Raw genomic sequence first — 21,824 nt, forward strand, 5'->3', positions numbered from 1 at the left:
GAGGTAGTCCTGAGGGCTAGAGGAACAGAGCTGAACCCAGAGGTCCAGGAGAGCTGACTGAAGGGGAGACACTAGAGGCCCTAGAAAAACAGTATCATGAGTAACGGGGCTCGTGTTGAGGGGCCTGACCTGAGGGGGGTCACCCCAAGAGTAGGATAGTCAGTGGACAGGTGTCGGCAGTCAAGAAAGAGGATACTGGGGAGAATGTCCTGAAGATAACCATAGTTCATCAAGTCATCTTAGGAAAGAAACTTAAATCTAAATTCACCTCAGTGGCAAGGTGGTTCAGCAGCCTGGCTGTACCAAGTGATAGAAGTCCTCCAATATTGTGCATAGTTAATTTGGAGTATCCCACTATTCCCTTCTCCCAACCCTAATTTATAATAAAACCCAAAACAACTACATACCCCTGGACTGATTATTGGACGAGCCAAAGAGGAAAAGTGAGAGACTGTGCATGTCAAGGTTGCTAATGGTAACTCAGGGGGACCCGTAAGTGTGAAATCTGGCAGTCCTCAAGGGGGCAATGTTACATACAAAACAACTCCCATCTCCAACAGAAGGGTGAGGTGTTTTGTAGTCCCCTAAAGGAGAACTTAGGCAGGGCTGACAACATTGCCTGCAATTTCAGTACAGCAGAGGCAGGGTTGTCATTGGACTACAAGAAGTTGCCGAATGTGCATATATTGAAGGAATGTACTGATTTTTTTTTTCTATGCTCAGAAAAACTTTAATACCAGAACATTTATTATCAAGGCTGAGGCAGCTGTGACGCACCACAAGAGAAGAGCTAGGAATATCTTCACCAACGACCAGAACATTATAATAAAGTGATTTTGGAAAATGTAGGAGTAGGATTATGGAAAATAGGCTTAAAAGCGAAGTTTTCCTTTAATAAAAAGATTGAGGACATATCTGTATATGAGTATTGGCTAACGCTGTAGAATCTGCTTGAAATGAATTTGCTGCCTGTAGCAGGTCTTGCCCAGAATTCAATCTCTTCCTTTCACGTCTATTTCAGTGGAGAAGTGCAATAAAATCTCCAGGCCCATTTAAACAGCTATGACCCAGATTTATCCCACTGCAGAGTAATGTGAAATAAAGGACAACTAAACAATCTCTGTGCCGTGAACCAAACTCTCGGCTCACAGAACCTCATGCAGATGGGCCAATGGCTGCCAATGCACACAGTCATCAGAGAAAGAACTGACACACTTTTATCCGCTCGTGCCCTCTGTGTGACCACCTGCCACACACTTTAGAACATTTGCTTCAGAAAACAGTGGAATCATCCAAGACACACACTGTTATTTACATGTGACAGTGTCACCCATAGGTGACATTCTGGAGAGCATTGTGAATAAACACTGAACACTTTCAGAAACATCACCTCCCCTCCCTTTCTTCCTCCTAGCAGCCCAAGAGACCAGGATTGACCAGGACGGGGATATGCTGCTTATTCCACAGACTGCTTCCGGCATGAATATTCTACCAGTGTGGTGACAGTGACACTGAGACAAATGAGATTCACTTTAGGAAATGACAGCGTTATCCCCTGCTGAATTGGAGCAGAATGGAACCAATGTCAGAGAAAAGATATACCTGTGCTCAATTCCCAATAGCTTGTACATGTATTTAAACTATCAGGTGCTAAAGAGGTGTGACCACATTAACACCACAAATTCTGGATGGACCCTCTGCACACTGCTACACCCTTTCTAGCAAACTATGCAATGAAAAACAGGGATATTTAGTTCACATGTATTGCAATAAATGTTTAAGCTGACCAACTGCGTCAAAGTAATCCCTCTCCTGGCCAGTCCTACTCTGCTCTGCCACTGCAAATGCTATGGTGGACACCATGCCAACATGGGGCATAAAGACCCAAGGTGGGGGAGAGCTACTAGGTTCAGATCTGGTCACTGACCTGCATTACAACAGAGAAAACATATACCTGTGCTCAAATCCCAATAGTTTGTACATGTATTTAAACTATCAGGTGCTAAAGAGGTGTGACCACATATTAACACCACAAATTCTGGATGGACCCTCTGCACACTGCTACGCCTTTTCTAGCAAACTATGCAATGAAAAACAGGGATATTTAGTTCACATATATTGCAATAAATGTTTAAGCTGACCAACTGCATCAAAGTAATCCCTCTTCTGGCCAGTCCTACTCTGCTCTGCCACTGCAAATGCTATGGTGGACACCATGCCACCCTGGGGCATAAAGACCCAAGGTGGGGGAGAGCTACTAGGTTCAGATCTGGTCACTGACCTGCGTTACAACAAAGAAAACATATACCTGTGTTCAAATCCCAATAGCTTGTACATGTATTTAAACTTTCAGGTGCTAAAGAGGTGTGACCACATATTAACACCACAAATTCTGGATGGACCCTCTGCACACTGCTACGCTTTTTCTAGCAAACTATGCAATGAAAAACAGGGATATTTAGTTCACATATATTGCAATAAATGTTTAAACTGACCAACTGCATCAAAGTAATCCCTCTTCTGGCCAGTCCTACTCTGCTCTGCCACTGCAAATGCTATGGTGGACACCATGCCAACCTGGGGCATAAAGACCCAAGGTGGGAGAGAGCTACTAGGTTCAGATCTGGTTACTGACCTGCGTTACAACAAAGAAATCCCAATAGCTTGTACTTGTATTTAGACTATCAGGTGCTTGCAAGCTTTTGGGATTTGAGCACAGGTATATCTTTTCTCTGTTGTGTAACGCAGGTCAGTGACAGGATCTGAACCTAGTTGCTGGGTCTTTATGCCCCATGTTGGCATGGTGTCCACCGTAGCATTTGCAGTGGGAAGTCAGTGTAGGACTGGCCAGAAGAGGGATTATTTGATGCAGTTGGTCAGCTTAAACATGTATTGCAATATATGTGAACTAAATATCCCTGTTTTTCATTGCATAGTTTGCTGGAAAGGGTGTAGCAGTGTGCAGAGGGTCCATCCAGAATTTGTAGTGTTATTATGTGGTCACACCCCTTTAGCACCTGATAGTTTAAATACATGTACAAGCTATTAGGATTTGAGCACAGGTATATGTTTTCTCTGTTGTAACGCAGGTCAGTGGCCAGATCTGAACCTAGTAGCTCTCCCCCACCTTGGGTCTTTATGCCCCATGTTGGCATGGTGTCCACCATAGCATTTGCAATGGCAAGGCAGAGTAGGACTGGCCAGGAAAGGGATTACTCTGACGCAGTTGGTCAGCTCAAACATGTATTACAATATATATTAACGAAATATTCCTGTTTTGCATTGCATAGTTTACTGGAAAGGGTGTAGCAGTGTGCAGAGGGTCCATCCAGATTTTGTAGTGGAACCAATGTCACTCCTTTTTTACATCTGTGTCTGTTTTCTTCTGCATTTAAAAACTGGAGCTTTCCTGCCCCATGATAGATGTAAAATTACCTGCCTCAGACTACCTTTGATCCGTGGCATTTAGCTCTCATTCACAATGGTGCAACTTGTCATGTGATTTGATAGGTCCAAATCGCATGACAAGTCTCACCCTATTTTCGGCAATGGAACTGTTTGAATTGGTGCAACTCCGACTTTGTGGTGGCACAACCATTTGAGAAAAAAGTTCCTGCTCTATTTTTTGCGATTTCAAGTGTGACTTGCATAGACATCTGCACATGAAGTCGCACAGATCTAAGCCAAGTTGCACAGACCTGCGGCTTTGAAATTGTGCAACTTCAAGTGAAGTTGCACAATTTCAAAGTCGGATTTAGTGTGAATGGGGCTTAGGTCCAAATATGGAAAAGAAAGTAGACCTTTTTGTATATTCTTTGGATCTGGATAGACTTCGATATAAATGCAAGGCTTACATTCAGTCTCCCATTGACTAACATGAAGCTTCTGATCTGGTCCACCTGAAAAACTGACAGACAGACCTGATTGGACAGTCCGTATGAAAGGGGGCTTAAGACCCGTACACACGCACAGATTGTTGGCCGACCGATCGGCCGTCTTTTGTCCTGTGTTGTTTGTTGGTTGAAATGTGCTCTAGACTTGCACTGGACTTTTGTTGGCCAACAAAAACCAACTTCAGAAGTGATGTCATGTGATGGTTTACTTTCATTGTGTTTTTTCTTCTCTGAGCATGCCCAGTCTTGCTCATCTGATTTTTGTCTGCCGAAATCTGTACTGACTGAGGAACAAATCGGCCGTTCTTTGTTGGCCAACAAAAATTTTATAGCATGCACACCAGATTTTTTTCGGCCGAAAATGCGCTGTCGGCTGTCGGAAGCATCATACTAACAAGCTTACAATTGGCCGATCGGACGTTGGCCGACAATTTACGGCCAACAATCTGTGCGTGTGTACGGGGCTTGAGTCTAAATAAAAAAAGCGCACCCTGCAAAGAAAAGAATTAAAGTCATTGTAAAGTCTTTTTTTTTTAAAGCTGAAGCACTCGTGGACATCGCTGGATAGAGAGGGGACCAAACCCAAAAACATAATGTAATTATAGCTTTCCAGCCCTTTGATGTGGTGGTAGCACTTCAAGGTTCTTTTTCTTTATGTTTAACTGGTGATCCTGCCACTTTCTGTCCTAGGATGACACTCACTGTACTGTTCTGTTGACAAGAAAGAGAAGCCCGAAGCAAAGCAAAAAAAATAGTGAAGACTGGGCTGGGACATGACTGGGCAAACAGGGGAATCAGGGATAGAGAGGGTCATTTTATAAGATGAAGAAAGGAGGGTACATGTACAGTGATAGGATGGTGGAAGGAGGGACTCCATTGGGTCGTCAAGGCAGGATATCCAAGTTCAGGCATTGGAGGAAGAACATTGATGAAGAAAGTTCTCGCCCTCCCACCCCTCCACTGGATCAATCCCCTTTTTATGGCTATAGCGGCATGTCGGTTGGGGTCTTTGGAGGCATTGTAAAATCTGCTGTGATTATCATATTTGGGACTCATCTAAGGTATGGAGTTCCATGTGGAATACCAGTTAATGGTGGTTTAACTAGTAGGTTGAACTGTGAGGTATCTGTAGAGAGTTGGGGTTGTCTCCGAGTCGGTGTGGTGCGGCTGGGGACAGTGTAAGTAGTTACGCAGATACAATGTGAATGTTTCATACTGTGTGCCTCCAAAGATCGGCAACCTTATGTTTATGGTTACTGTATTATTAATATTGTTTCTGTTTTAAGGAATCTTCTGTTATATTTGGTTATTTGTTATTAAATGGCCGCTACGGCCAATTTTACTCCAAAATGGTGTCCTGGTGTTTATTGTAGTTAAAGCGGAGTTTCACCTAAAACCAAAAAAAATACATAAAAATACCCCCGGGACAGTCAGGGCTAGTACATTCCACAATGGATAGCCTCTGAACTGTCCCGGGTTGCACTTACCTTTTAGAAGAAATACTTACCTTGAAAATGTATTGTCCAGCGCTGCCATCTCAGGTGTGGGCAGCTGAAGCCAGTGCGATCCTCTTCCGCGTCCTCTTCCGTCTTCTTCGGTCCCACGATGCACTGCACCAGCCCCGCCGTCACTTCCGGGGCTGCAGCATCATCCCTGCACAGCTTCTGGGCATGCCCAGAAGCTGTTTAGCAAGGTATGACGGCGCCTGCACCGGAACTGACGTCGGGCCGGTGCAGGCGCATTCATTCCTGGGAGCGATGACGTTCAGGAACAAAAAAAAAAAAAAAAACCTCCAGTTTGCTTTAACTGTTTGTTAAACAGTCCAGTTTGCTTTAACAGGAACACAATTATTTTCTAATTCCAAAGGCAATTTAATTCCTGGATCAGTATTCTGGTATGTTTCCTTTTTTTTTCTTATAGATGTAGAGACCACTTTATATGTTGTTCTGTTGTATAAATATCCATTTAAAAAAATTAAAATAAAAAGCTGAACTCCAGGGAAAGAAAAATCGAAACTGTCCTTGCAGTGAGTCCCCCGAAGCCTCTTCCCTTTGCCATTCTTGGTTGCAGGCAGTGGTGTATTTAGGTTTTGTGCTACCCTAGGCCTGACTAAACTTGTGCACCCCCTAATTTAAATATGACCCACCCCTTCCTGTAAAGGCCACACCCCTTCCTTTTAATGACCCACCCTGTCATCTGTAAACCACAGACCATCAGTGCCCATCAGGGCAGCCTCATCAGTTCCCATAAGTTCAGCCTCATTAGTGCCCATCAGTGCAGCATATCAGTGCTGCCTAATCAGTGCATCCTCATTAGTGCCCATCAGTGCAGTTTATCAGTACCCACCATTGCCACCTCATCAGTGCCCATCAGAGCAGCATATTAGCGCCCATCAGTGCAGCATATCAGATCATATCAGTGCAGCCTTATGTCACTGGGTTAGTAAGATTACTCCTTTCTTTCAAGATATTTAAACTTGTGTTTGCTGCCATTGATTGTAATGATTGGATTATTTCACTTATTTGTATAATAAATAGGATGTTCATAGTCATTATACAAATAAGTGAAATAATCAGTGGCAGCAAACACAAATATCTTATAAGATTGGAGTAATCTTACTAACCCAGTGACATACTGCGATCGCACATATGAGGTGAGCAGATCCAAAATTTTATTGCCATCATATACAATTAAAAGTCTTAGTTGTATATGATGCAATTCAGTATGCTCGCTCAAGGACAAGGATGTTTAAAGAAATAAAATTACATAATTGACATGATGCCTGCCATACCTGGGGGCAGAGAAGGGTAGGCGGAGCATTAGGCTGCAATGCTATTAGCATTGGCGGCCAGTTGTATTAAGTGTGGTTGGCGGCCTGCGGTCTGTCCGAATGTCCTCACCGGCCGGTTTTATCATACCGGCAGGTAGCAGTGTGACCGCATTACAGGGGTGTCAGATGGATTTGCCTCCTGGACCCTGCCCTCCGGCCCAACTCGCTCCATAAGACTGGCACTATACTAAAAGTTTAGCGCAAGCTGGCTGGGATCCTTTTCGTGCAGGAGACGGAAGGAGGCTGTTTTTTTTTTTCCTGTGGGGTGCAGCTTTTTTGCTGCCCCCCCCCTGCAACGTGCCGCCCTAGGCCTGGGCCTTGCTGGCCTAGGCCAAGATACAGTACTGGTCGCAGGCACGCTGATGTTATCACACACAATGCTAGACTAGTAGCCTCAAATTGTAAAAGAGGACGCCAAGGTCCTGCCAACAACCCAGAAGGTTAGAGAGAAGAGGAGAGTGAGAGATAAGGTAAGTAGAATTGCTTTTTAATGGAACCCAAGACAAGATAACAAATGGAGCCCCCTCTACAAGGTTAGTTTTGACCTTTCCCCAGAGGTTAGTTTTCTGGACTTAGTCTTTTGGAGCCAATTCTATTGGAGGACTGTCCCACATTTTTAAAGCCCTTACAGACAGAAGGCTTTTTATAGAAGGTGTTTAAGGGTCCATGTACACGGGACGCTGGAAATGGCCGTTTAGGAGCAGTTGGGCGTTTTTTTCAGAAGCCCCTGAACCCATCTACATTTTATCTTATCTGTCCATGTACACCAGGTCGTTTACAGTCGTTTGCAGGCAGTTGCGTTCAGGGACTTTTTTTAGAACGCAATCATTTGCGTTCGAACGTGTGTTTCCCGGCGTTTCAAACGCACAAACGCGTCCGAACGCGTCTGAACGCGTCCAAACGCATCTGAACGCGATGACCCGCGTTTAGCGTTCGCGTTTTTCCATTTTAAAGGGGAATAATTTTTTTTGACCTCTAGGAACGGTTCTAAACGCAAACGCCCGCAAACGCCGCTAAACGCCCGCTAAACGCGGGTACAAACGCGACCGAACGGACGTTTCAAACGTCCTAAAAATTCCAGCATTCAAAGGGACTTTTAACAACGTCCCGTGTACATGGAGCCTAAGGCTCCATTCACACAAGAGCGACTGGTCAGACGACTTGTCAGCCTGACAAGTCGCGGTCCCTCGCGGTCCATTGACTGCTACAGGACCCGTTCTAATAGAAGCGACACAAGTACTACTTTGGGGTGACCTCGGGGCGACTTGCATAGACATTCATTATATGAAGTCCGTGCAAGTCGCGCCGAAGTCGCGGTGCACGGGACTTCACAGAGTACAGAGTCGTGCCGCTGCAGTGTGAATGGGCTCTTAAGGGTAACAACATTTTTTTAAACAGGTCAAGCCCCTCTCTCTCTTCACAATCGAATAATACCTCTCAGTATAGAACAGAGGCGTAACTGGAACCTTCATGTTTACCTTCAGTGCAAGAAACCATGAAGGGCCCCTCGGACCCCTGGCTCTTCCCTTTAAGCCTTGGGCTCTTCCCACTGATCCTAGGGCCCTTTACTCTCGTTTCGGGGCCCTTTATTACAGTCCCGCAGCGGGACCCTTTTACAAGTTCTGCAGTGGGCTCCCTTCCTGCCATCTTGGGGCCTCCCCCACGGTGGTGGAATGCCAGGGCCCGTTCACAAGTGTGACCTTTGTGATCCTGGAAGTTCACCCACTGGTGTCAATAGTTTTTATTTTTTTAGTATTTTAATTGTATTATTTTTTTATCATTTTATTTTATTTTTTTACAATGTCACTGACTATGACTCTGTCCATTCAGAAAAGGGAGGAGCTGGTAAATGACATATTTACCGACCCTTCCTGGTTCTCTATTGTGACAAATCCCCTGCAGCAGGTGGCAGGAGAGAGTAAGGAGCACAGTGTGTATGTGTGGGGGGGGGGTTTGCACACAGGGGCCCAGAGACAGCAGAACACAAGTGAACTGGATTAGAGGAGTGGCGGGGGCAGCATACAGAGAAACCAATCTCCTCCATTTTCCTTCTACAGCTACAGGGGGAATAAGGAGGACAGTGATTCCTCTACATGCTGCCCGCCGCCCCTCCTATCTAGGTGTACAGGGGAGCCGCACAGGCCTCCTGGAGCATGGGGCCCAGTTGCAATTGCAACCCCTGTAGTTACGCCCCTGGTACAGAACATAGATCAGCAGGTGACTTTGTTCAGGAGCCACCGTCTATTTTATGTGGCATTCCTGTCCTTCTAGTTGGCAGGCACAAGGTACTATATGAATGACCTTTTCTCTACAGGGCCTTAGTGTAGAAGCCAATTATTTGCAGGCCAGCAGGGAGACTGCCTTCCCATCACAGTCTATAGAAAAAGGACATTGGTTTGAAGGAGTGCGGGAGAACTGCACAGTGTAGACTGTTACCCCTGGCCCAGATTGCCTATTGATTTTAGATCTGTAGTGGTGGGTATAAATAGGTTCAGGAGGGCATGATGGTAGGCTTAACTTGTTCAGAATTATTGTTATCCCCTTTTTTCTTTAGGTCACGAAGAGTGCTGTTGTATCTTTTGAGATGACTTTAAAGTGGTTCTAAACCTCTGACATGAAAAATGAACAAAGCATATCCTTCTGTAGTTTATACTTGCCTCAATCAAAAGCTCTGTGTGTGATTTCTGTCTGCAGTCTTGTTCTTCTGCTTTCTGCATGAGTCATTTCCGACTTCAAGGGATGGAAGGGTATGAGGAAGGGGAGCTTCTGCACAAAGCCAGTGATTGACAGCCTCAACTGTGCATATTTCCCCAATGAGAATGAGTAAAGGGGAGCATGTCCATTCCTTCCACTCAGGTCTCACACTACAGTCCGCTGTCCTCTCTGAGCTGTGTGGTGTGTGGTGTGTGGCATCAAATCCCTCCCTCCCTCCACCTCTGGAAGCTGAAATGCTGTGTAAATTCTGGACTTTTAAAGGCTTTAGAGAAGAGAGGGGAAAGGGCTGCAGATAAACAGGTACATATTGTGTAGGAGGATTTGTTTAATCTCTGCGTATCACCTGAGGTTAGCCACACTTCGCTGTATATATGTAAGGGTTTACAACTACTTTAATGTGTATCTAAAGCCAAAACTGTTTTTTTTTGTTTTTGGATAGTTTAGGGCAGAGTTAAAACCCATTTCCGGTGTTAATGGCTAAGCTCAGTGTGCTGGTTAGATGCAAATATATCACTAAAACAGAACATCAAATGTTTAAAGACCCAAACAGGTCAACTATACAACATAATTTAAAGAAAAAAAATATAAAAATATATATATATATATTTTTTTATATCAGTTTTATTAGGGTTTTAAAGCAGATTAATAGAAGTAGACAACGAAGTCAACATATATCACATAGGGAAGAAGGTACACCACAGCGATATGTCCAATCATGTACTTCAAGGACCCAAGGTAATTTAAGAAACATATAAGGGGACACTGTTAGGCTGTCTCAAACACAAAGATCTCAGATAAATGTAGAAAGTGATCCTAGATGACTTGTATCAGGAGACAAATGGTACTGGGGTCATGAAGACAGAGTTCTGGTACCTTCAGCTGGGTGGAAACATCAAAAAGAAAGAAAAGAAAAAAAATTAGATAGCAAAAAGTTATTATTTTATTTATGTCTGAAAATCAGTTGTAAAAAAGAAGAACATTTACAAAAACACAAAAAAAAAAAACCCAAACCCGAAAAAACACCCAAAATGATATACCGTATTTTCCAGCGTATAACACGACTGGGCGTACAAGACAACCCCCCTAATTTTCAAGTTAAAACATAGGTTTTGGGTTATACTCGCCGTATAAGACTACCCCCCTTCCAAAGCAAGGTAACACCATTGAAAAACATCAGATTTCTTATAGATCTCCAAGGTACCCCAAGTACTGTAATACATGTAATCTCTCATAATATCTCCAAGGTACCCTAAGTATAAGTATTACCAGTAGATGTCATCTCAAGACGCTGGCTGTGCGGGAATCCTGTACCGGTATACCGTATGTACCGTAGCTTCGGCTACATACAGTGTACTGCACTGAGCCAATCACAGTGAGCGATGTATTCTAGTATTGAATGCAAAACCTGCTCAGATTGGCAGAGTCAGAGAGGCGGGCTGATGTTACTCAGCCAATCCGAGCAGGCTTTGCATTCAATAATAGAATACATCGCTCTCCCTGATTGGCTCAGCGCGGTATACTGTATGTAGCCGCAGCTACGGTACATACGGTATACCAAAACAGGATTCCCACACAGCCAGCGTCTTGAGAGATTACATCTACCGGTAATACTTATACTTAGGTTACCTTGGAGATATTATACTGGGCGTATAAGACGACCCCCCATTTTCTTATACACCAGAAAATACAGTATTTCCCACAGTAGTAGATTTCCTATGAAGTCACCCATACTCAGGTCTCAACTCACATCCATGGATTATTAACATCCATTTCAATCTGTATAATCTAGTGATATCAACACATAGATAATGTCAGTGAATCTAATATTAATACCAAAAGATCATGTTGAAAGGAAAGATCCCAGCCAAATACATTTATATCTGAGATATGAGCATGCCTATGAAGGGCAGAGGAGCAATGGTGTGCTCCATATGTAAAGCAACAGCCTTAGGATAGTTTTCCAGAATAAGTGTGGAGCACACCATTGCTTCTCTCCCCTTCCACGTCTTTTCATATCCTAGGACAGACAGCATGTTGTTAATTTTCATGATGTACTGTACATATTAAAGAAGACCTCTACAAAGTACCATTTGTAATTAGAAAATAAATACCATATTCAGTGTCGGTCATAGTCAACAAAGAACCCCTGTGTAAGAACAATTTCTGGGCTCCAATCCAATTACAGCCCAAGTACAAAAGGGCAAACACTTATTCACTATAAACAAAAGATAGATAAATAAATGCAGAAACTTTGGTCAAGGTCTAATGTTATTTATTAAGAGGGTCCTACTAAATAAGTGCCGGAGGGCTGTCCTTATTCATAAACACCTTATGACAGACTGCCTATCAAGTAATGGCTGTCTTTTGAACTCCTAATGATTATACAGAAACAAGGTTTTCTTGCTAGCCAGTCAGTTTTAGCACCAGAAGTCAGAGAAAGACTCCGTCCAAATTCCTCTTAGCTTCATAAATCTGTCTTGCTGCGACCATTGAACTATATTAAAAGAAAGGTTTCTACAGGAAAATTCCTTTTAAAATACACCAAAAATGTATTTTCACAGCTATGGATAGATGCTAATGGGCTGAAATATCTTCGCAGAGGGTCTTAGAAACCCCAGTATTATAATTTCTTAGCCAGAGACCACACTATAGTGTACCCACAATGGAGTCTTACTGCTCCTATGGCATTCGGTCAATAAAATGTCCTGTAACCACAATGGGATCAGCTCATTGTGTCAACTGTGTAGAAGAGGAAACTCAGTTGCAGAGATCTCACTGCCAGACTTCCAATAAAATATTAGAAATCAATGAGAGATGCAACTCTTTGATATCTACCCAATACAGACATTTATGGTGTTGTCTCCTAAGGCAGCAGACACTTGTGACAAGACCTCATAGAATCTTTTGCATTGTAAAGCTTTGGCGCAGCCAGGACACTGAACACTTGCGGTGTGGGATGTAATCAGTGGTGGCCTATGTATGCTGTACATCTGTAGAGACTGAGTTAGATTAGACCAAAGATTGATAGCTAAAAGGATAAGTGTACATACATTTCCCCTACCCATTTTGCCACCTCACTGAACTATACTATACTCCCCACTTTCAAAGCTCTGACCAGTTGCATCCAGCAGTGATGCCTACATCCAAATGGATCGTCCTCTTCTTTCTGGTGCCTGTGCCTCTCCTGTAACATGGAAAAATTCCCCATAGAAGTCTATAGGTTCTACTGCACAGGCAGAAGGTAGAAAAGGATCAGCCAGCCAGAGGTAAATATTGTGGTTGGACAGGTTAAAAGAATTAGGAAAGTATGGAGCTTTTGCATTAGGCAGGGATGGATTAGCTACATTAGGGTTGACAAAAGGGTTGTGAAGCTTTCAAAAAAAAGTTTTCACAAGTTTCCTTACCCTTTAAGCAAATGAAGAATGTGCTCAGATGTGCGCCAAGATTGCCTGCTCTCTTTGGACTCTTCTGTCCCTTAGTTACAAAGACTAAAAAAAGACATGTCCATCAAGCTCAACCCGATAAAGGAAAACTTTGTCTCTCAAAACCTTTAACCTATAGCTGATACAGAGGAAGGCAAAGGAAACCTTATAAAGCATGGTCTAATTCAGGGGTCGGAAAACTTTTTGGCTGAGAGAGCCATGAACACCACATATTTTCAAATGTATGAGAGCCATACACTATATTTCAGGGGTCGGGAAACTTTATTTAATATTCATATTCATGGGCCACAGCTATACAGTGAGTAGATGGAGCCGAGTGAAAGTGCCTGGAGTCCGGTCGGGAAGAGAGCAGAGCAGGCAGGTATGCAATGAGGCCGGAGTGGTGAAGAGCCTGCAGGCCTGCGAGTGATGGAGGTGAGTATAGGCCCTGAGAAAATGGTGGCCGGCCGCTGAAGGCCTCAGAAGTGGATGTGAGAGGCAGCTCCCGCGGGTCCCCGGGTGTCAGTGGGGAAGGAGATTGTGTCTGTCGGGGCACAGGGATCGGATGGCAGGTCTCCTTTCCGGGCGGTGATTGCCAAGGCCCTCAGATGCACAGCACACGAGGCGGCGGCGGTACCGCGAGTAGGCTGCAGGATCCGTAGCGCGGCAATCTGGTCACCCAGAGACGAACAGTGGGTAGCTCACAAAGTGTACCGTCGATGGGTGCAGAAATCTCCTTGGCACCGGGCAAAGCTACGTGGATGGCACTGGATTGAGTGGTAGACGCGGCCGAGCTCTGGGACTACACGTCCAGCGCTGCTCACATCCGGACAAGCCCCCCTTTATTAAAGATTTGTCTGCGAGCCAGATGCAGCCATCAAAAGAGCCACGTCTGGCTCGCGACCCATAGGTTCCCTACCCCTGCTCTAATTTGTTCTAGCAGGGAAATAAATTCCTTCCTGATCCCATAGGCAATCAAAAAACTCACTGGATAAACATTCTACTATGAATTTTTTAGAACTATAAGTAGCCATTTATATTTTGGCCTTTTAGAAACACATCCAACCCTACTTTTAAAACAATCCACTGTGTCTGCTCAAAACCAGTTCCAGTGGAAGACTATTCTTCACTTTTACAGCTCCAGCAAAAACACTTCCCTAAACAGAGGTTAAACATTCTTTCCTCCCTCCACGAAGCCTGTCCTCATTTCTTTAACATGAACAAATTTACAGAGACTATTATATGAGGTTTCATTATATATTTTATTAGGTGAATATATTTTAATCAAAGAGGTCAGGCAATCTAACTCATAGCTGAGCACATTCTTCATTTGCTTTGGGGTGAAATTCAATTAATTTTCATAGTTGAGGTTCTTCATGTCCTTACGTTTCCCATCAGTACATCATTCCACAGTTCCATGACATCCTTTCTGTGGACAGGTGGCCAAAACTGAACCATGTATTCAGGGTGTTTTTTTTCATGATTGGAACATGTAAGCTCAAAACCTTTGACACTCAAAGTAAAACCTCTAAGATCACCTCCTATACACCAAACATTTCCTTGTGTTCATTGCCTTAAAGCAGTAGTATCCCGCTTTTTGACACTTTTACCTACAGGTAAGCCTATAATAAGGCTTACCTGTAGGTACAATTAATATCTCCTAAACCGGCACGGTTTAGGAGATATTTGCAGTGCATGCAGCCGCTCACGCGAGCGGCGCATGCGCTCTGAAGGTCCGGGGGGACCTTCAGTTTTCCTTGCCGGGAGCTTGCCGGAAAATCACTCCCGCGCACATGGGCGGGAGTGACGTCATCGCGGCTCCTGGCAATCACATCGCTGGAGCCGCCGAACCCAGAAGAGACGCCGAGGGATCATGGCAGCGCCCGCAGCGATGTCTGGGGGTCCGTGTCGGGGCTTCGTTCTAAGGTAAGTAATACATAATGAGCTAGTATGCGATGCATACTAGCTGATTATGCCTTTGTCTTGCAGGTTTTTTTTTTTTCGGGTTTACAACCGCTTTAACCCATCTTACCCATTTTGACAAGGTGTAAACTAGCCTATTAAGGATGACTATATTTCTGCAGATAATGGAAAGAAGAAATGTGCGGCCTTTATCTGTACAGGAAACTGCCGCATTTTTGCCTCAGCTGACTATAGGCACAAGCCCAAGGTAAATTTAGCTCAAGAGGAGCTTTGCATTGAGGTGTTGAAAGCAAAATTACTTGCTATATGGAATTAATCAAAGACTAAAGTTTTTGCCAAGTAAAAACTTTTTAGGCGATACTAAGACATTTTGGAATTAAGTGTTTATATAATGTTTTAGTTGAAAGAAATTTCTGTTTCATAGTCTTTTTATTTTTTCCTGTGTTGTGGACCATGGGCACAGTGCCGGTGTAACGTGAGAATTACCTACCCCTCGTCACTTCCGGCCAGAAAGAGCTGAGCAGCGCAGCAGTGCGCATGCTCAGAGCCCCGGATACGTGATGGAAGAACAGAGGAGCTTACTAGTGCGCATGCGCACTAGTATGAAACGATCACGGTGTACCGTGAGAAAAACCTACCGACGCGGCGCTTACATAAAACAGCTGTGCGGCAATACGAATCATCTCCGCTCCTGTCCCGGTCACTTCCCTGCTCTCGGCAAGTAAATATAAAAGCGGCTTTCGGCTCCGTGATTTATCTTTTCATACAGCCGCTGCCGCTTTTATATTTACTATCCGAGATCAGGGAAGTGACCGGGACAGGAGCGGAGATGATTCGTATTGCAGCCCAGCTGTTTTAATGTACCCGCTGCATTACATACAGTGCCGAGTACCGGAAGTGACGAGGGGTAGGTTTTTCTCACGGGTAGGTAATTCTCACGGAACACCGGCATGTGTATAATGGAAAGTTTTTCTTCCTACATACAGCTTCTGAATATTAGCAGCATACTGCGCTAAATTAAAGGTTTATCTTTTTTTTTTTGTAACTCACTTGAGGAACACCCTGCTAATTGGCTCTAATTTCCGTCGTGTCTCAGTGTAGAGTTGAAGGCACTGGTCCTTCCTTGTGGTCATGGTCTCATGCCTTGTCCCTGGAGGTCAGTTTTATAGTTTCCTGGTGTAGATACATTTTAAGTAACTCTGTTACAAAAATACATTTTCCCAAAAAGATTTAACTGCAGAAGAATAAAATACATACTCACCCATTCTACTACCCATGCTTCCTTGATTGCTCTGGTATTGTCTACCAAAACCTGCTTGAAACTCCTGCTAGGGAGTTTCAATCTCCTGGACCTCACTCATCTTCTGCACTGGTCCTTCTCACCAACCTCTATGTCATAACTTTTGTAAAGATCTCCTGTAAAGACATGACGAGCAACAGTAGGGACCAGTGACTGCTGCTGGCAACACACATCTACACTCTTGAAAGTGTTGATCTACCAGCAGACAAGGGATGATTCCTCAGCAAAGGAACAGCATATGGCAGAGCTGGCAGTGTGATAGGTGGCTATATACAACCCCTAGCAAAAATTATGGAATCACCACTCTTGGAATTTGTTCATTCAATTGTTTATTAGTGTAGAAAAAAACGAATTACAGACATGCCTCAAAACTATTTTCATTTAACATTCCAACCTTCTGGCTTTAAGAAACACTTAAAAAAATAAAAAGGAAAGAAAACTGTAGTCAATTGCAACTGTTTTTGCAGATCAAGTAGAGGAAAAAAATATGGAATCACTCAATTCTGAGGAAAATCATGAAACAAAAACTACAGTATACCACTAGTACTTTGTTGCACCACCTCTAGCTTTTATAACAGCTTGAATAAGGCATGGATTTACCTATTGACAAACAGTATTCTTCATGGATTTGGAATCCGGCTTCAACTTTCTCTTATTGCAGTTGCCAGATTAGCCTTGTCATGGACCATTTCATTTGATGTTCTCCATAGATTTTCGATTGGATTGAGGTCCGGACTATTTGCAAGCCATGCTATTGACATTATATGTCTTTCTTGAAGGAACGTTTTGATGGCTTTTGCCCTATGGCAAGATGCATTATCATTCTGAAAAATGATGTCATCATCACCAAACATCTTTCCAATTCATGAAATAAGAAAAGTATTTTCCAAATTCTAAATATAAACTTGTATATTTATAGAAGATTTAGTGACTGTCATATCCCCTGTACCTTTACCTGACATGCAACTCCATATCATCAATGATTGTGAAAATTTGCACGTTTTTCTTCGGGCAGTTGTCTTTATACATTTCATTGGAACAGCACCAAACAAAAGTTCCAGCATCATCACCCTGCCTAATGCTGATTCGTGATTCATCACTGAATATCACTTTCATCCAGTCATCCCCAGTCCATGGTTGCTTTTCTTTAGCCCAGTGTAACCTTATTATTTTCCGTTTAGGTGGTAATAATGGTTTTCTTTTGGCTTTTCCGTATGTAAATCCCATTTCCTTTAGGCAATGTCTTTAAGTTCGGTCACAGACATTGACTCCAGCTTCTGACCACTTGTTGTTCCTCATTTGTTTTGTTGTGCATTTTCTGTTTTCAAGACATATTGCTTTAAGTTTTCTATCTTGACACTTTGATGTCTTCCTTGGTCTACTGGTACTCTTCCCTTTAACAACCTTCCCATTTGATTTGTATTTGGTCCAGATTTTAGACACAGCTGACTGGGAACAACCAACATCTTTTGCAACATTCCATGATGATTGAACTTCTTGAGGAAGTTTTATAATCCTCTCCTTTTTGGCAACTGACATCTCTCATGTTGGAGCCATGATTCATGTCAGCCAGGTTGGTGAAACAGCTCACCAGGGTGTGCAAGCACTCTTTTTTAACTGCACATTAATTAGCAGATGTAATTTGAACTGCAAAGTGCATGATGATTCCATAATATTTCCCTCAGAATTGATTAACTCCATAATTTTTTCCTCCTCTGCAAAAACAGTTGCAATTGACTACAGTTTTCTTTCTTTTTTTTTTTTTTTTTTTTTTTTTAATGTGTCTTAAAGTCAGAAGGTTGGAATGTTAAATGAAAATAGTTTTTAGGCATGTCTCTGTGATTAGTTTTTTTTCTACACAATTAAACAACCGAATGAACATTTTCCAAAAGTGGTGATTCCATACATTTTGCTAGGGGTTGTATTCTGTTTTTTTTTTTTTTTTTTTTTGCAGATATATGTTTATGGATGATTTTTTTACTTATTTTATTTTTTCCTTCACCTGTATTACACTGGTCAATATTTTTCAATTCTTGCACACGTGTTGTCCCCATTATCACCACCTATTTACATCTTATATAACGGAGATCCTTTGTCTGGGTATGCGGCTTTCTATATGTTATATTAATCCTGCTATCTCACCATTATAACCCACAATTATATTAATTTTGCATAGATTATTTGCTTATGGCATCCCCTCAGGAGACCTCTATTGATATTCATCACAATTATTCCTCTTATTGGGACACACCTGTTTCTTCCGGAACGCCCTCTCATGATTTCCCGCCGGGCCGCTTATTGGTCTTCCTCAGCTCCTGGTTAGACGTTATTCCCCGTTGGACCGCTGCCCACAACATTCTATACTTACATGAGTTTCATGGCTGTGAGTACATTGGGTGGAGTTGGCTTGGATTGGGATTACATATCCATCCCTGTTATTTATAATAATTTTATATTAAAAGGGGAATTTTTTACTCTTTGCAGTGACATGGGATGCATCCGCTCCTGAAGAAGTGGAATCTACTCCACGAAACGCGTTGAGCTCATTATGATGCAATCCATTTTGTATACTTATACGGTTACTTATGTATCTATTTCAGGGTTTCGCATATGCCCGTTTTACAGCCAATGCCTCAACCATTTTAGGCCTTGCCAGCCATATGTGATTTTCTAATCATGTTGTTTTAACTGTATTATTGTATACCATCACATGTATGTACCTATGCCAACATTGTATATCTGTATGATTGATGACACACATTAAATTGCTTATATCGTTATTTTATTGTGGACCCACCTTTATACCTATATGAGTCCTTTGCATCCCAACCCTTTGTATGCACTTCATTTAAAGTCCCACCTGCTCCCCCCTTTATTTATCCCATGTTTCCCAGCCTTCTGGGATGTTAGGCAACTAGTTCTTTGTTATTATGTTACTATATTATGAATATGTTGTGGAATGTCCACACTTCATTGAGTTGACCATATGTTACAATTTATATCTATTGCCTAGTATACCCCCCTTTTAATTTTTCCCCCCTTCCCCAATGCTTCTCTATGATCCAGGGATGGAGGCATTTAGCCCGAAGGTGGCTATGCCTCATATAAAGTCCCAAAACGTTTTTCTATTTGTATTATTTATTTTTTACTCAAGCACTGTGACTATTGGTGGGAAAGGAAATATTTTTTGTTCAAAGGGAAGCTGTAATCGTTGATCAAATTTATTTATGCATTTTTTTTTTTAAATTCATATAATTTTAAACGTGTTTTTTTATCTGTTTGTTTACTACCGATATGCAATATTTGTTTTAAAAATAAACATTTATTATATTACTAATATGTGGATTTCTCTAAGTAGAGGGCAAAGCAGTGTTATCTTCTTTCATATGCCTATGTCTCCTATTGAAACCTTGGTCGGAGGTGAGGAGGGAGGTGCAGGTGTAGGAGTCACAGTTCTTCATATAGTAGTATGAATGAGTGTGTGTGTGCATGTGTGTGAATTTCAGCTTGAGCTACTGAGCCCTGTTAAGAAAAAGGAAAGTACCACTTTCAAAAGCTGAATGCTAAATACGAATATGCTGTATTTGTTATTTACCTGAATATTAAAATTATTTTTTTGTTTTATTTTACTGTGTTTGTCCTAACTATAATAGATAAAGAAACAAAGTTAGTGCATGGTGAAAATACATTCACATTAAAAAAAGGCAACTTGAATTAGGATCCCTCTTTGTTACTGTATGCAGAGGTCCCAGTCACATGGGGTTTTGCTGTGTTTCCTAAAAATTCCCACTAGCATAATTATAGAAGTAGCACTGTCACAGAGATAACAAGGGACCAGTACCACTGGGACATATTGTATCTATGTGCTCCTCTGGCTCTTGGTGGCAATCCTCAGCTTATACACAAAGCCCGTATGACAAAAATAACATCCGTGAGATGGACAAGGGCGGATGGGGCTTAAACTAACAGAACGAAGGTCCCACAGGCGGGGGTCTGACCATTTGTCTGGGGGATTCAGACAGATATATTTTACAGCCATGAAAATGATCGCTCATTGTTTTCAGCATGTGAAGGCTAACAATATACTGTATTCTACTAAGGTGTGATCATGATGTCTCAGTGTCTTTTCCTTCCTCTCTGATATCTACATATATATATATATATATATATATATATATATATATATATATGCCTTAAGGAAAACCCGTCATGAAAGAATTATGTAAGCTACCATTGCTTATCTTTCCTTCTGAGATTGTTGGTTACCTGGCTGTAATGCTGATGCTTTCGCTGTCTGAGAATGGGTATAGCTATAGATATAGAGTAGCTTGACAGTTTTTGAAACTAATTTGTAACATGCCTTTTCTAATTTTGTGATTCAGCATTGTTCTCATCCTACCCCAAAAGTAGGTCTATTTTTTCTCAGAAAAAAGGTACAGGAACTCAACAACGACCCCCCAAAAAACCCTCCCCCCTACACATCCACACCAAATTGTGGGTATAATCAAAATTCACAAACAGAGGAAGAGGCATTAAATACCAGTAGTGCTTTACGTACAGAGTTAATATGTGAAGGTGAAGTTAATATCCAAGGTGATGTGTGTGGTCACAGTGGTTGCCAGATCCCAACACCATCAGGGGGAAATAGATATGCGCTCACCGGATACTGTAGACCCACACTACCATACAGTATATGGGTCACGTAAGGCTCACGAGGTAGATCCTGGATTCCTCCGACTTAGGCTGTAACCCCGGATGCTCCAAATGGTAAGTGTCAGGTGGAATGGAGGGAGAATGATGCTCTTCATCAACCAATGACATAAAGATATAGACCAAAGGAGGCAAACATAGTGTGAATCCGCTAAGAACAATTTAGTAAATAAACAGAAATGCACTTACAAACATCCAGCGGTACAAGCAAAAGTAATAGGCATGCAAATCAGGCTGTCTATGGTGAGAACTGACGCGTTTCGTCATACAAGACATTCTCAAAGGATATTGCCCTATTATGTACAATGCACAGTTCAAGGTGCGCTGCATACAAAGTGCAAAGTTCAGTCTTCTTCCACAGCTGCATACCTCTACATCCACATCTACACTTATTGATGTGATTGTTTTTTTACTAATCTATTGTAAGTAGCCCTGTTGTGGGTTTAATAAAATACACGGTCTTACTGCACTTAGAGGTGCTTGTTTTTACCATCTTCCACATGTCTTACTTTTTTTGTTGCTGCGTTAAGCACCCATTCAGCACAGTACACTGTAACTCCGCCTCTCTCACTTGCAGGGAGATCATCCAGAGGGGGTGTCGGCATCTGCACTGCACCTCAGGCACCTTACTGCACTTAGAGGTGCTTGTTTTTACCATCTTCCACATGTCTTACTTTTTTTGTTGCTGCGTTAAGCACCCATTCAGCACAGTACACTGTAACTCCGCCTCTCTCACTTGCAGGGAGATCATCCAGAGGGGGTGTCGGCATCTTCACTGCACCCCAGGCACCTGGAGCCCCCTTGTCTCCATTCTGCACTCAGGGAGCCACTCAGGAGATCAGATCTGTGGGTGCGTTTGGGAGACAAGCTGTCACTTGTAAACACAGAAGCCGGACCTCTGTGTTTACAAGTGATGTTGGTGAACGTGAAGCAGAAGGCCTTAGTCAGAGGTGGTGGACCTAAGTTCCACCAAGTTCCAGCTGAAAAAAATAAAGCCCTGACCAAAAGTACTTAAAAAATGTTTCATTACT

The sequence above is a fragment of the Pelophylax lessonae genome, assembly GCF_965119305.1.
Source record: "Pelophylax lessonae genome assembly, chromosome: 11".
NCBI lineage: Eukaryota > Metazoa > Chordata > Amphibia > Anura > Ranidae > Pelophylax > Pelophylax lessonae.